The sequence below is a fragment of the Ranitomeya imitator genome, chromosome 1, assembly GCF_032444005.1.
Source record: "Ranitomeya imitator isolate aRanImi1 chromosome 1, aRanImi1.pri, whole genome shotgun sequence".
NCBI lineage: Eukaryota > Metazoa > Chordata > Amphibia > Anura > Dendrobatidae > Ranitomeya > Ranitomeya imitator.
The window spans coordinates 669,141,160-669,157,753 of NC_091282.1; the positions used below are offsets into that span (position 1 = coordinate 669,141,160).

The 16,594-nt window shown below is 46.7% G+C and overlaps 1 protein-coding gene across 2 annotated transcripts in view; it reads left to right on the forward strand.

Annotated features, from left to right (window-relative positions):
* Positions 1 to 16,594, forward strand: part of BAHD1 (bromo adjacent homology domain containing 1) — a 192,355-nt gene that overhangs the window by 66,793 nt on the left and 108,968 nt on the right. The window contains exon 1 of one of the 2 annotated variants that reach the window (XM_069729653.1): positions 12,380 to 12,533. The exons of the other annotated variant lie outside the window; for it this stretch is intronic. The gene's annotated coding sequence lies outside the window, so the exon portion shown is untranslated. Of the gene's footprint in view, positions 1 to 12,379; positions 12,534 to 16,594 lie in introns of those variants that run through there. 2 annotated transcript variants of the gene reach the window in all.

A 16,594-nucleotide genomic window follows, 5' to 3' on the forward strand; every position in this document is an offset into this window, starting at 1 on the left:
TTAAAATTTCACCTCACAACATAGCCTATGACGCTCTCAGGGTCCAGACGTGTGACTGTGCAAAAGTTTGTGGCTGTTGCTGCGACGCCTCCAACACTTTTCCTTTCACTTTTTTCCCCATTATGTAGATAGGGGCAAAATTGTTTGGTGAATTGGAACGCGCGGGGTTAAAATTTCGCCTCACAACATAGCCTATGACGCTCTCGGGGTCCAGACGTGTGACTGTGCAAAATTTTGTGGCTGTAGCTGCGACGGTGCAGATGCCAATCCCGGACATACACACATACACACATTCAGCTTTATATATTAGATATAGGTCTATGGGAGTGCATTATTCCATAAAAGCCTTTGTGCAGTGCATTATACTAAATAGAGGCCTATGGGAAGTGCATTATACTATATATAGGTCTATTGGGAGTGCATTATACTATACTAGATGGTAGCCCGATTCTAACGCATCAGGTATTCTAGAATATGCATGTCCACGTAGTATATTGCACAGACCACATAGTATATTGCCAGGTCACGTAGTATATTGCCCAGCCACGTAGTATATTGCCCAGTCACGTAGTATATTGCCCAACCACGTAGTATATTGCCCAGTCACGTAGTATATTGCCCAGCCACATAGCATATTGCCCAGTCACGTAGTATATTGCCCAGTCACGTAGTATATTGCCCAGTCACGTAGTATATTGCCCAGTTACGTAGTATATTGCCCAGTCACGTAGTATATTGCCCAGTAACGTAGTATATTGCCCAGCCATGTAGTATATTGCACAGCGACGTAGTATACAGCACAGAGCCACGTAGTATATTGCCCAGCCACGTAGTATATTCCCCAGTCACGTAGTATATTGCCCAGTCACATAGTATATTGCCCAGCCACATAGTATATTGCCCAGCCACATAGTATATTGCCCAGCCACGTAGTATATTGCCCAGCAACGTAGTACATTGCACTGCGACATAGTATACAGCACAGAGCCACGTAGTATATTGCCCAGTCATGTAGTATATTGTCCATATAACAGTGGCCACGTAATATCTAGCACAGCCCATGGAGTATATCACACCGCCCACATAGTATATAACACTGCCTATGTAGTATACAGCACAGAGCCACGCGGTATGTAACACAGCCCACGTAGTATACAGCAGTGTGGGCACCATATCCCTGTTAAAAAAAATAATTAAAAAAAAAAAGTTATATACTCACCTCTTGGGGTCCAGCGGACCTCCGGCGATAGGCGTGTGGCTGCAGCCATCTTCCGTTCCCAGGATACATTACGAAGTTACCCAGATGACTTAGCGGTCTCGCGAGGCCGCTAAGTCTTCTGGGTAATTTCGCAATGCATCGCCGGGAATGGAAGATGGCGGCCGGCGCGAGCGGCTCAGCAGACAACGGAGAGTGAGTATAGCAGGTTTTTTTAAAAATTATTTTTAACATTACATTTTTTACTATTGATGCCGCATAGACAGCATCAATAGTAAAAAGTTGGGGACACACAGGGTTAATTGCGGTGGTAACGGAGTGCGTTACCCGCGGCATAACGCGGTCCGTTACTGCCGGCATTAACCCTGTGTGAGAGGTGACCGGAGGGGAGTATGCGGGCGCCGGGCAGTGACTGCAGGGAATAAGGAGTGGCCATTTTCTTCCGGACTGTGCCCGTCGCTGATTGGTCGTGGCTGTTTTGCGGCGACCAATCAGCGACTTGGATTTCCATGATAGACAGAGGCCGCAACCAATGAATATCCGTGACAGACAGAAGGACAGACAGACGGAAGTGACCCTTAGACAATTATATATAGATATAGGTCTATGTGGAGTGCATTATACCATAAAAGCCTATAGGGAGTGCATTATACTACATAGAAGCCTATGGGGAGTGCATTAAACTATGTAGATGCCTATGGGGAGTGAATTATTATATCTAGAGGCCTATGGGGAGTGCATTATACTATATAGAGGTCTATGGGCATGCATTATGCTTTATGGTGGCCTATGGGAAGTGCATTATACTATACTAGATGGTGGCCCGATTCTAACGTATCGGGTATTCTAGAATATGTAGGTAGTATATAGCACAGGCTACGTACTATATTGCACAGTGACGTAGTATGTAATACAACCAACGTAGTATATAACATAGCTACGTAGTATATAACACTGCCACGTAGTATATAACATAGCCACGTAGTATATAACATAGCCACGTAGTATATTGCCCAGCCACGTAGTATATTGCACAGGCACGTAGTTTATTGCACAGCCACGTAGTATATTGGTCAGCGACGTAGTATATAGCAGAGCCACATAGTATATAACATAGCCACGTAGTATATTGTAGAGGCATGTAGTATATTGCATAGCTACGTAGTATATTGCACAGCCACGTAGTATATAAAAGAGCCACGTAGTATATTGCACAGTCAACGTAGTATATAACAGAACCGACACAACCACATAGCATATCGCACAGCTACGTAGTGTATAACACAGAGCACGTAGTATATTGCACAGCCACGTAGTATATTGGACAGTCACGTTGTATATTGCACAGTCACGTTGTATATTGCCCAGCTACATAGTATATAGCAGAGATGTAGTGTATAACAGAGCCCACGCAGTATGTAACACAGCCCACGTAGTATATAGCAATGTGGGCACTATATGCGTGGTTAAAAAAGACTTAAAATAAAAAATAAACATATACTCACCTTCTGAAGGCATGTTGAAGTCCTGGCCCTGTGTGCGATGCACGCGGCAGCTTCCAGTCCCAGGGTTGGTATGAGCGCAGGACCTGTGATGACGTCGCGGTCACATGACGGTGACATCATGGCAGGTCCTTCTCGCATAGCATCCATGGCACCGGAACCTGCCGCTTGCACTGCCGAGGACAGGACGTGACGTCGGAGGGTGAGAATAACCTCTTTTTTAATTTTTTTTATTATTATTGTTTGTAACATTAGATCTTTTTACTGTTGATGCTGCATACGCAGCATCAATAGTAAACAGTTGGTCACACAGGGTTAGTAGCTGCGTTAATGGAGTGCGTTACACCGCGGTCCGTTAACACTGGCATTAACCCTGTGTGAGCGCTCAGTGCTGACTGCAGGGCAGTAAAGCAGCAGCCATTTCGCTGGCAGACTATGGCCATCGCTGTTTGGTCGTGGCAATGGTCATGGGCGTTTTCCCATGACCAATCAGCGACTTGGATTTCCATGACAGACAGAGGCCGCAACCAATGAATATCCGTGACAGACAGAAAGACAGACAGACAGACGGAAGTGACCCTTAGACAATTATGTAGTAGATAGTGGCCTATGGGTAGTGCATTATACTATGTAGTGGCCTATGCGGAGTGCAGTATACTATATGGAGGACTATGGGGTGCATTATAATATATGGAGGCTATTTAGGGACCATCAAACAGAGAAGGGCCCATCATACAGTGTGGAGATGACAGTGAGGGAGCTAATGTGGGGTCCTTGTACAGTGTGAGAGCCATCATACAGTTGGAGATATTAAACAATTTAGGGGCTACTAAGGGGTCAGTATACAGTGAGGGGGCATTGTACTGTGTATAAGAGAGCATCATAATGTGTCTAGGGGAGCTGTACAGGGGGGAGACTCAGGAAATTATTAAATGTAAAGTGGGCACTTACGGTATTTAGGAGGACTCAGGTTATTGTGACTGTAAAAGAGGCACACAGAGGGTATTATTACTTTTTAGGGGCAATATGTGGTAACTGTTATCTAGGGCAGTTGCAAATGGCATTAATACATTCTAGAGGATTCTTTTACTATCTAGAGGGCACAGAGAACCACACAGCAGGTGCGGTAATAGGGACACATATGGCAGCAGCGGCTCAGTATTGGGATACCAGCAGGATGAAGAGTTTGTGCAGATTGGGAATAGTCACCCAGTTGTAATCAGGTTTACCTGGTTAGGGGCCCACTCAGAAATTTCTCCCCGTAAACCAAAACCCTAGCAATGCCTCTGACAGGCATCCTATACAAGACACATCTGTGTGCTTTTAGGCAACAAGTCCCTCCATGAATTGCTCAAAGTGTCGATAATCTTTTAAGTCACTATAAATAGGAATTATGATAAAATATAACTAAAAAAATAACAGCTAATCAAATTTAGGCAAAGAGTTCACACTTATTCAAGTGTTGATTAGTGCACAAAAAAAACAATCCTGGAAAAGGATCTGCAGTAACACACCAGTGGAGAAATACATACTGTATGTTATGGACACATAGGTTACCGCTAAAATCCGCAGCATGAGGATGAGATTTTCACGACGGATTTTACCTGTGCTATGTACAGGATCAAATCTGCAGAGGTCTGAAGAAGAAATGTCTCTTGTGCACCCACATACACTGAACTTACCAGACACACCAAGAGTCGGGGTCATAGGGTTTCTTTAACGGCTGTGATCGTGTGCATAGTGTAGACTGAAGATTGATTGCGTCTTGTTATGGCTGCGATTGCGAGACTGGATGGAATATTTTTATTGCTGTAGTGAATAACAGAAAAACTGCTCATGTGCTGAGACTGCAGAGAACTTTTAGAAAGCCGTCTTCACGACGCTTATTGACGTAGGGTTTGTCCATCATACGTAAAGAACAGGCGTCCCACTTGTTATCGGAATGTTCATAGTTTTAGGATACGCTGGCTTCTCGTTACTCCCATGTACGGCCAGCGATAGGAAACAGGACAGTTCTTAGGCAAGCTCAGCTTTTGCTATAAAACTCAGCACAGTAGAGCATATTAGGCCATAACGGGCCAGGGCAGACTAGGAGGCACCTCCACTGGCTCCTCTCGAGCAACCTTGACCAAGCTTTGTGGTCCTCCATATTGATACTTACGAGCGTTTTGCACATTCTTTACTCTTTCTCAGGTCAGGAGTGAGCAGCGTTGATCAAGAAACACAGTGGGGCATGCTGATTTACAGGATCTCCATGGCTTTTATGCAGGATATGGACTGAAGCTTGGTGCTCTGGGTGAAAAAACTAGGGACTCTTTGATTGGCACAGTACATGACTATTTTATATATGGCAAAGTTGGCTGTCACTCACTGTTGCTTGTGCTTTCATGGTCACAATCTGTGAATGAAAAGGAAATTCTCCAGTATTGTCTCATCACAATTAGCTGATCATCAGAGATCGTCAAATAAATGTGTAAATCCTTGACAGAGGAATCTGCTTTGGGACATCCGTGTACTTTTTTCCCAAACTCTCCTCTCGAGTATATCCTAAACTGAGCAGTTGGGCTCATCTTTCGGTCTAACTGATTAACGTTTCGAACTGGACCTCACTGAATACTACTTGAGATGCTTTGCGTTTACGTCAGACGTCATCGTTTGTAGCTTGTTTGTGGGTCTTTCTGTCTTCTGTAGGTGAACATTATAATCCATCAGGTTCAGGTCAGGTTGTATTGGTGTCATACATCTCGAGAGGGCCGGACTGGCCATCTGCAATTCTGGCAAATGTGATAAGGGCCTGTCTGGTCATGGGCTGCCTTATCTGCTACGTTGTTAACAGAATCGTTGTTCTCAAGACACCCATACTGCTAACAGTTGTGATGAAGCACAAAGTCGCCGACTCTGTCACTTACCCCAACAGCCCACGGGTATCATTAGGAATATTGGTCATGTAGTAAATCTTGCTTTCCTCCATCCAGGGTAATATTAGTAATATATCCCATCTGGGGCTTGGGGACAGAGGCAACAAGAACCTGTATGATTTCAAATGCCAGGGCTGAATTTCAACCCCAGTCAATACCTGCTTCTCAATGCTATAAGACTTCCTCCACCACGTGTGACAGATGGTGTGGTGGGCTTCAGATCAGGAGCCTTTCCTCTCCTTCTTGATACTATTTGCTTGTAATCATTCCTGTTTCATCTGTCTTGTTACAGAACTGGTCAGAATTTTTAGATTTATAGTCTAAGACTGGTTTCAGACTTGCCTACGGGAGTGCTGCGGATGTCAGCGCACTTCCTCCGTGAAATCACGCTTACGCTCTGCCTATGCTCCGCCTTTGTTTCCTTGCGTCCTGCGGTGCCCTGCGTACCTATCTTTAATATTGGGTACGCAGGGACGTACGCTGTATGCGGATGCCTCCGCATGCGCCGTTTTGTTGTGGTCGTCACAGCGCCAAAACGGCGCATGTGGAGGCATTCGCATACAGCGTACGTCCCTGTGTACCCAATGTTAAAGATAGGTACGTAGGGCTCCGCAGGACGCAAGAAGGCGTAGGCAGAGCGTAGGCAGAGCGTAGGCGTGGTTTCAGGGAGGAAGTACGCTGCCATCCACAGCACTCCCGTAGGCAAGTCTGAAACCAGTCGAATCTGGTCTTTCCTTAATTGTCATCGATGGTTGGATTCTTGAGATAAACCCTTTGGATTTACATTCTTGAAGGCTTCTCCTGATTGATAACTTTGACCATGATTTATCCACCTTCTTTAGAATGTGAGTGACTTGTCTTGAATTTATAAGGATGTTCTGAGATTATTCACTTCGGCAGTGTCTCAGTCTCTTCCACTTTTTTGGCGTTACTTAGCTTTCCTTCTGTTCAAAAATCAAATACGCAGAAATAAAAGTCAGGAAAGGTGAATCAGCTAAGGGAAAAGAGAAGACAAGGGACTTTTAAAAGGGGTTTTACAGACTTAAGTTACAAAACCCACGGATGGATGTACTGTGAAAAATCGAGAGAAGGGAGCTTGATGAGTGGAAGCGTGCGGATATGGTGAGCGTCCTAGGTAGATGTAGTGAAAGGGAGACATGGAAGCCATAAGGGTGACATTGAGCATATGCAGAAAATATGACTGTTTCTTTGTAGCTATGTTGATGAGGTCACATTTGGAAGAGCATACATGGTTATGGAGCCACAAAAGAGAGGTCATCAGACTTCTGAAAATGGAAAATTGTGCATGTGCGATATAGATAGAACCGGATAATTATGTGGTCGGGAATCAAGAGGGGACACAGTGATTTTGTAATGGAAGAGGTGGGATATAAAGGACAAGGTTCACCCTAATTCATGAACAGATGAAATACAGGACAGAGGTAAGCGGCATACATTAGGCTGTGGACCATACTTGGAACACATCTTGTCTGGGGTAAACTGTTTACTGAAATATCATTAAGCTTGCAAGTAATAATAACAAACAAGGAAAACGTGGATCACTGTCACAGTCCCACAAATTTCATTATTTTACCAAAACACATACAAAGCTATATAAATCACCAGGATGCCCTGTTATCTTGGGCATCTGTTCACTCACAGAGCAATTTTACTACTACTTACACTTAAAAGGGTAGTCTAATCTTGCAGTTTAAAAGGGCTCACATCACTGCCTCTTGGGGTTCTGCTTGCTGGGGAATGTAACGTCTATGGGGAGCTCGGCCGTCAGCTATGTAATGTCTATGGGCAGTTCGGCCGTCAGCTATGTAATGTCTATGGGCAGCTCGGCCGTCAGCTATGTAATGTCTACAGACAGCTCGGTCGTCAGCTACGTAATGTCTATGGACAGCTCAGTCGTCAGCTATGCAATGTCTATGGGCAGCTCGGTCGTCAGCTATGTAATGTCTATGGGCAGCTCGGCCGTCAGCTATATAATGTATATGGACAGCTCGGTCGTCAGCTATGCAATGTCTATGGGCAGCTCGGTCGTCAGCTATGCAATGTCTATGGGCAGCTCAGCCGTCAGCTATGTAACGTCTATGGACAGCTCGGCCGTCAGCTATGTAATGTCTATGGGCAGCTCGGCCGTCAGCTATGTAATGTCTATGGACTGCTTGGGCATCAGCTATGTAATGTCTATCGGCAGCTCGGCCGTCAGCTATGTAATGTCTATGGGCAGCTCGGCCGTCAGCTATGTAATGTCTATGGGCAGCTCGGCCGTCAGCTATGTAATGTCTATCGGCAGCTCGGCCGTCAGCTATGTAATGTCTATCGGCAGCTCGGCCGTCAGCTATGTAATGTCTATGGGCAGCTCGGCCGTCAGCTATGTAATGTACATAGACAGCTCGGTCGTCAGCTATGTAATGTCTATGGGCAGCTCGGCCGTCACCTATGTAATGTCTATGGACTGCTCGGGCGTCAGCTATGTAATTTCTAGCGGCAGCTCGGCCGTCAGCTATGTAAGGTCTATGGACAGCTCGGTCGTCAGCTATGTAAGGTCTATGGACATCTCGGGCGTCAACTATATAACGTCTATGGGCAGCTCGGCCGTCACCTATGTAATGTCTATGGACTGCTCGGGCGTCAGCTATGTAATTTCTAGCGGCAGCTCGGCCGTCAGCTATGTAAGGTCTATGGGCAGCTTGGCCGTCAGCTATGTAACGTCTATGGGCAGCTCGGTCGTCAGCTATTTAACGTCTATGGACAGCTCGGTCGTCAGCTATGTAAGGTCTATGGACATCTCGGGCGTCAACTATATAACGTCTATGGGCAGCTCGGCCGTCACCTATGTAATGTCTATGGACTGCTCGGGCGTCAGCTATGTAATTTCTATTGGCAGCTCGGCCGTCAGCTATGTAAGGTCTATGGGCAGCTCGGCCGTCAGCTATGTAACGTCTATGGGCAGCTCGGTCGTCAGCTATGTAACGTCTATGGGCAGCTCGGCCGTCAGCTATGTAACGTCTATGGGCAGGTAGGCCGTCAGCTATGTAACGTCTATGGGCAGCTCAGCCGTCAGGTATGTAATGTCTATGGGCAGGTAGGCCGTCAGCTATGTAATGTCTATGGGCAGTTCGGCCGTCAGCTATATAACGTCTATGCACAGCTCGGCCGTCAGCTATGTAATGTCTATGGGCAGCTTGGCCGTCAGCTATGTAATGTCTATGGGCAGCTTGGCCGTCAGCTATGTAATGTCTATGGACAGCTCGGCCTTCAGCTATGTAAAGTCTTTGGCAGCTCGGCCATCAGCTATGTAATGTCTATGGACAGCTTGGCCGTCAGCTATGTAATGTCTATGGGCAGCTCTGCCATCAGCTATATAACGTCTATGGACAGCTCGGTCGTCAGCTATGTAAGGTCTATGGACATCTCGGGCGTCAACTATATAACGTCTATGGGCAGCTCGGCCGTCACCTATGTAATGTCTATGGACTGCTCGGGCGTCAGCTATGTAATTTCTAGCGGCAGCTCGGCCGTCAGCTATGTAAGGTCTATGGGCAGCTTGGCCGTCAGCTATGTAACGTCTATGGGCAGCTCGGTCGTCAGCTATTTAACGTCTATGGACAGCTCGGTCGTCAGCTATGTAAGGTCTATGGACATCTCGGGCGTCAACTATATAACGTCTATGGGCAGCTCGGCCGTCACCTATGTAATGTCTATGGACTGCTCGGGCGTCAGCTATGTAATTTCTATTGGCAGCTCGGCCGTCAGCTATGTAAGGTCTATGGGCAGCTCGGCCGTCAGCTATGTAACGTCTATGGGCAGCTCGGTCGTCAGCTATGTAACGTCTATGGGCAGCTCGGCCGTCAGCTATGTAACGTCTATGGGCAGGTAGGCCGTCAGCTATGTAACGTCTATGGGCAGCTCAGCCGTCAGGTATGTAATGTCTATGGGCAGGTAGGCCGTCAGCTATGTAATGTCTATGGGCAGTTCGGCCGTCAGCTATATAACGTCTATGCACAGCTCGGCCGTCAGCTATGTAATGTCTATGGGCAGCTTGGCCGTCAGCTATGTAATGTCTATGGGCAGCTTGGCCGTCAGCTATGTAATGTCTATGGACAGCTCGGCCTTCAGCTATGTAAAGTCTTTGGCAGCTCGGCCATCAGCTATGTAATGTCTATGGACAGCTTGGCCGTCAGCTATGTAATGTCTATGGGCAGCTCTGCCATCAGCTATATAACGTCTATGCACAGCTCGTCCGTTAGCTATGTAACATCTATGCACAGCTCGTCCGTCAGCTATGTAACATCTATGGACAGGTCGGGCGTCAGCTATGTAACGTCTATGGACAGCTCGGGTGTCAGCTATGTAAGGTCTATGGGAAGCTTGGTCGTCAGCCATGTAATGTCTATGGACATCTCTGGCGTCAGCTATGTAACCTCTATGGACAGCTCGGCCATCACCTATATAACGTCTATCGGCAGCTCGTCCGTCAGCTATGTAACGTCTATGGGCAGCTCGGCCGTCAGCTATGTCGTCTATAGACAGCTCGGCCGTCAGATATGTAACGTCTATGGGCAGCTCGGCAGTCAGATATGTAATATCTATGGACAGCTTGTCCGTCAGCTATGTAATGTTTATAGACAGCTCGGCCGTCAGCTAACGTCTATGGGCAGCTCGTCCGTCAGCTATGTAATGTCTATCGGCAGCTTGGCCGTCAGCTATGTAATAGCTATGTAATGTCTATGGACAACTCAGCCGTCAGCTATGTAATATCTATGGACAGCTCCGCCGTCAGCTATGTAACGTCTATGGGCAGCTCGGCCGTCAGCTATGTAACGTCTATGGACAGTTTGGCCGTCAGCTATGTGATATCGAGGCCCTCCTCTCATATGCAAACTATTCTATAATTCTGATTAGCCATCTAAGGAGCCTTTCCTGAGAAACAGACGACCTATTCCTGATTTCAGATGTTTCTTCCATTTTAATATCAGTCAGACGGAGCCTACTGCCTATTATCTGGAAGATAGCACGCAGAACAGAAAGTGTTTACTGAAATATCTTGCAATAACATTCTCTTGAAAACAGGTGGAGCAATATCACTGACAGTGTGGGACCGCCATGGGGACTCAGATCGCCCCGTTATACAAATCTATATATGGAGAAACTTGTAGACTATTATCGTAGGGCCAGACAATGTAGTCATTTCCATAAACAAAGTTTTACATATGGAAAGGTTTTAATACTATAGGGTAGGACCATTCTGAATAGGATCACCTTGACTTTGGTTGAATGGCTTTTAAATTTTTTTTAATCAAAATTATGTTAACTAAGTACCTCATGTTATTTTTAGGCACTATTGCATTTTTACTTACTTATAGCAGGGTATTTGCTCATTTTGGTTTTTTTTTTCAGTTTAGTGGCCAGTGTGAACATGCACCTACACGCCGCATACATGTCAACTTATATTCCAGTTAATTTCTTTAGGTTTTTGTTACATAGTTATTATAGATGCAAAATGACACGTGTCCATCACAAGGTCATCCGTGGGCTGGGACATGATAAAGGGATCTGTATCACCCTAAGGCGTGCTTCGCCCTGACACAACTAATCTTCCTTCCTGACCGAAATTGTTGATCCATAGGAGCAAACATTCAGAAAATAACTTTACACATTTACTTGAATTACATTATTTTCCTCTAAATTTGCATCTAGGTTTAAAAAAAAAAACAAAAAACAAGTGACGATATATTGATGATCACCTTGGTTTGAATAAGTGAAAAAAAGCTCCAAATGTTTAGTAATCTATTAATCTTCCTTTGTGATCAGTGGGGTCCGGCCATGGGGTCCACACAATCCTGATCGCTTTGTGATCAGTGGGGTCCGGCCATGGGGTCCACACAATCCTGATCGCTTTGTGATCAGTGGGGTCCAGCCATTGGGACCCCACGATCCTGTGACCGCTTTGTGATCAGTGGGGTCCAGCCATGGAGACCCCACGATACTGTGACCACTTTGGGATCAGTGGGGTCCGGCCATAGAGACCCCACAATTCTGTGACCACTATGTGAGCAGTGAGTTCCAGCCATTAGGGACCCCACAATTCTGTGACCATTATGTGATCAGTGAGTTCCAGCCATTAGGGACCCCACAATTCTGTCACTATTTTGCCATGGAGACCCCACTAGCCTGTGACTGGGGCCCCGGACACAGAATGCAGGCTCTAGGAGCCTGTCACCTAGCCGTCAGCCCCCACTGAGCCATAGTTATCCTGTGGCTACAGGTGTGAACAGTCGCCTTATGACGACTTTGGGAGCCTATTACAATCTGCCAGCTTTCTATCGCACAGGTGACAACCGCGCAGTCACCGCTCTTCCCTGACGTCACCGCAGGCGATGCCCGCGAGCCGCCTCAAGGCTCAGCACAGCACACGCCGGGTCAGCGTCCTATGTCGCACTGGTCAGAGGGTATCAGCGTAAACTCCCCAGCTCTTGGGCGTGTGAGGCAGAGCCCCAGCCCTGCCTGTGATTGGTGTGTTATCACTACCAACTCCCCTACTCATTGGTCCATTAACGATCGTCTATATGTCATTGGGTCTGGGGAAGGTTTCTCATCTGTCATTGGTCAGTCGCACTAGTCCCGTTCTCCTCTTATTGGCGTGCAGGTTGAGACGATCGCTCGCCTTTGATTGGTCTGAGCATCACGGGGCTCAACCATTGGCCGCTGGGGGCGTAGCAGGAAGAGACAGATACAGTCAGTGCGAGCTGCGGCGTAGCGGATCCCGGAGGTTTGGAGTCCTCCCTCCGCTGTCACCCGGAGCCCCTCCCACCAGCAGCTCGGCTCGTCACCGCGGACACCCGCCCCCTCCGGAGCGGCGCCGTGAGGAGTCCCGGGTGACAGGTAAGCGTGTGACAGTGACGTGGGCGGGAATGAGGTGACAACACGAGGGACCCGGGGACGGCGGGTGGATGGTGGTGACAGCGGCAGGTGTCACCCTGGGGGCGATGCTGGGGATGGACGGCCGTGTGTGATGTGTGGACCTGCGTCATGTACCTGACATCTGCTCAAACTTCAGCCCTGCAATCACATGATGGGGGCTATAGTCGTACGGGGATGATGGGAGTGCGGAATGATGTAGTAAGGGACAGCTTCATATACTGGGGGCGTAGTACCCCATAATCCGGCATCCGATGGGCTGTATACAGGGGGCAGTGCCCTCATAATCTGGCATCTGATGGGCTGTATATAGGGGGTAGTGCCCCCATAATCTGGCATCCGATGGGCTGTATATAGGGGGTAGTGCCCCCATAATCTGGCATCTGATGGGCTGTATACAGGGGGCAGTGCCCCCATAATCCGGCATCCGATGGGCTGTATACAGGGGGCAGTGCCCCCATAATCCGGCACCTGATGGGCTGTATATAGGGGGTAGTGCCCCCATAATCCGGCATCCGATGGGCTGTATACAGGGGGCAGTGCCCCCATAATCCGGCACCTGATGGGCTGTATATAGGGGGTAGTGCCCCCATAATCTGGCATCCGATGGGCTGTATATAGGGGGTAGTGCCCCCATAATCTGGCATCTGATGTGCTGTATACAGGGGGCAGTGCCCCCATAATCCAGCATCTGATGGGCTGTATACAGGGGCCAGTGCCCCCATAATCTGGCATCTGATGGGCTGTGTACAGGGGGCAGTGCCCCCATAATCCAGCATCTGATGGGCTGTATACAGGGGCCAGTGCCCCCATAATCTGGCATCTGATGGGCTGTGTACAGGGGGGTAGTACCCCATAATCTGGCATCTGATGGGCTGTATACAGGGGGCAGTGCCCCCATAATCTGGCATCTGATGGGCTGTATACAGGGGGCAGTGCCCCATAATCCGGCACCTGATGGATGTTATACATACGGAAAATTGCTCCATAACCTGGCATCTGGCTGACTTTATACAGTAACATTCTTCTCTCCTTAAAGGAATTGTCTATTTTCTGACAACTTTCCCCCCTTACTCCTTATTAAGACACAGTTTGTGGCTTTTCCTGCTGCTGCCCGCCATTTCTATTGAGGTGAATAATTGCTGGGTCAGTAAACTAATTAGAGTGGCTCCTTATCTGCGTGGAGATCGGGGGGCTGCCTATTCTGAGCACAGGAGAAGTATGGAGGTGCACACAGGTAATAGAAGCACCCACTCTATGCCCCCAGCTGCTAATTGGGGCACATAGTATACTTGGGACAGGTATATTTGCAGGTATTTGCATACTGATTGTGCTACTTCCCATCCTGCAGGAAGTTCCTCTAATTATAGGGATATGCTGTAGGACCAGTCACTCCGGGGTTACATGGCTCCTGTCTCTGGGCGCATTGCTTGTACAACTCCTACTGGCATGACATTACCCAGCAGAAAGCTTACTGGGGTGAGATAGGAATTAGGGGGCTGCACGTGACTCTCATCCCCCCCCCCCATATTAGCACCCCTAAATCAGGCGAGCTGGTTACATATAATGATGGGATCAGGATAAGCGGCTGCCAGACAAACAAGTAATGCTTATCCCTGGGAACACAAGTGATGGCGCGGGGCAGAGCCAAGTTGTCAGATCCCCATTTCCTGGATGCGAAAAATTGAAAAATAATCTAGAGTGATATGGGCGCCCATGTCACAGCCATATTCTGCGGGGGCATCATTAAAGGGAAATCATATCCTGTCCTTCTCGTCCCGGCCTCTTGCTCCTTGTATATACTGAGGACTGGCTACGTGTTCCTTGCATGTTCTTGTCATTGTATCTACTTTATTATCATTTTATTATTTAAAGTTATTGTATTTTTATTTATTATATTTATCTTTTTGTATTACTATTTGTAATTCTATTTTATTTTGAATACTATTTTTATTGTATATTTTTTCATAATGTTTTGCTATTTTTTAATATTTATATTGCTATTTTTATGTAATATTTTTAAATATTTGTATTACATTTTTCTTTCCATTATATGTATTTATAATTTTTCTTTTTTTTGTTACCATTATTTATATCTCTTTTTTTTATTATTACTTACAATATGTCTTTTTTTTTTTTAATCTCTAGCTATATTATAGCATGTAATTAATATTATGTTGGTATAATTATGCTAATGTAGTTTGTGTTTTTTATCATTTCCTCATCTCTAAACCCTGCGGTCATTAATGTTACATTGCTCAGTCTCTATGTACCAGACATGTAGATATTCCATCTGTTCAGATTGTGGGTACCCTTCCCATGTACATGGGGCTGATGATTTCCTATGCTTTGCCTTGTCCTATGTGTCTAAGCGGCACGGTGGTGCAGAGGTGCAGCTTAAGGCTATGTTCCCACCATGAGTATTTCATGCTTTTTTTTTCTCGTGTAAAACCCCCCAGAAAACTCTACTTTGGTTTTAAAAGTCGGCTCAAGTCCTATCTTCTTGCAGTAAATATGCGTTTTATTTACGGATTTTTACTGTCGACTAGAACGCGGTGCGGAAAATGCACAGCTAAAATCCGACTGTGCATTTCTGCATTGGAAACATGGTAAAATGCATATAAAAAGAACTGACTCAACAATACAAATAACCTTATCAAGCCCCTTGTACTCCAGGGTTGGGGTGTGCCTGGTGCTGTATCTGTGCACTTACTATATAAGCCTCTATGGCAATACTTAAAGGGGGTTGTCAACTGATGTCCCGCTATAAAGCAGCTTCATGTCCATGTTATTCCCTGTCCCACCTTAAAGCCAGAACTGTGTGTGAAGGGGGCTGGCTGATTCGTTTCACTAGGAAAGTCAGCTCCCTTCGCTGTCACAGCTAGTGTGTAGGTAAGGAGGTAGCGAGATGCTAGCGGAAGGAGGTGCGACCTCCTGGCCTAAGGCGAACATGACTTAGGTGCGAGAGCGCCCTGCTTCACCTACCACACAGCAACTTTGTGATGAAGACCCGGGACAGGGTTGAAACGTAAAATGTCACTCACTTCCCTGCAACTTTAAGTCCAAATCCATGTCTGTGTATTGCCTACACGTGTGAATTAAAATGTTTGCATCTTTGAAATAACCGTGTTCTCCAAAATTCCTGTCTATAGCCAAGGTATAGAGAGTAGGGGTTTGGCCAGCCCCCTCTGTATTCTGGTAATGTGCCAAGACCGGAAACTCGTATCAGACCCAAGCCATCAGGTGGATCTGCTGGGACCGGTTCAGTATTGATTGCGGCCATATTGACTTTTTCATGTCATCTGAGCTGCTTTGTTCCTGGCTGGGACTTGTGGTCCGTTCATGTTAGCGAATAAGCACAATTAAATCCATATATAAAGGCTTATGGGTTATGTGGCTTGGAGAGAAAGGCCTTATCTGGTTGTGGATGTCAGTCTCCGTAGAAATCCAAGGTCTCCATCAATGTAGCGGTCAGGGCATGCTGGGAGTTGTAGTGTTATGACATCTGGAAAGCCGAGGGTCGGAGACCACTGTGTGAATGTTTTTTGACATCATTGCCACGTGATGGGGTCAGATATAGCTGCAGCCTATGCCAAGGTGCTGCTGGCATGACTCGCACAGTTAGGGTACATTCACATGGAGCATAAATGCGCCATGTATTCACGCTGCAGGAATCTGAGGACGACACTTGGATTTTTTGCTGGGTATGTAGCCGATTCCCACAAGGATCAGCCCCAATGTCACGTTAGACATCTCTAGCGCAATTCTTATCCATGGAAGTAGATAACATTCTTATTTCCACATTACTTGCCAAAATCTACCAGAATGGAGGGTGCAAAGCTGCATCCACAAGCGTGGCGCCGTGTCCGATAATGGGGCTGTGAGTGGGCCCCCCAGTTATCGCTACGCTCAGGCCATGACGGATCGCCAATGCATTGGGCGCAGAACTAGACCTATGAGGCTATTTATTTGTTTGTTTATTTTACTCAATTACTATTTATTTATTTTACTCAGATACTATTTAT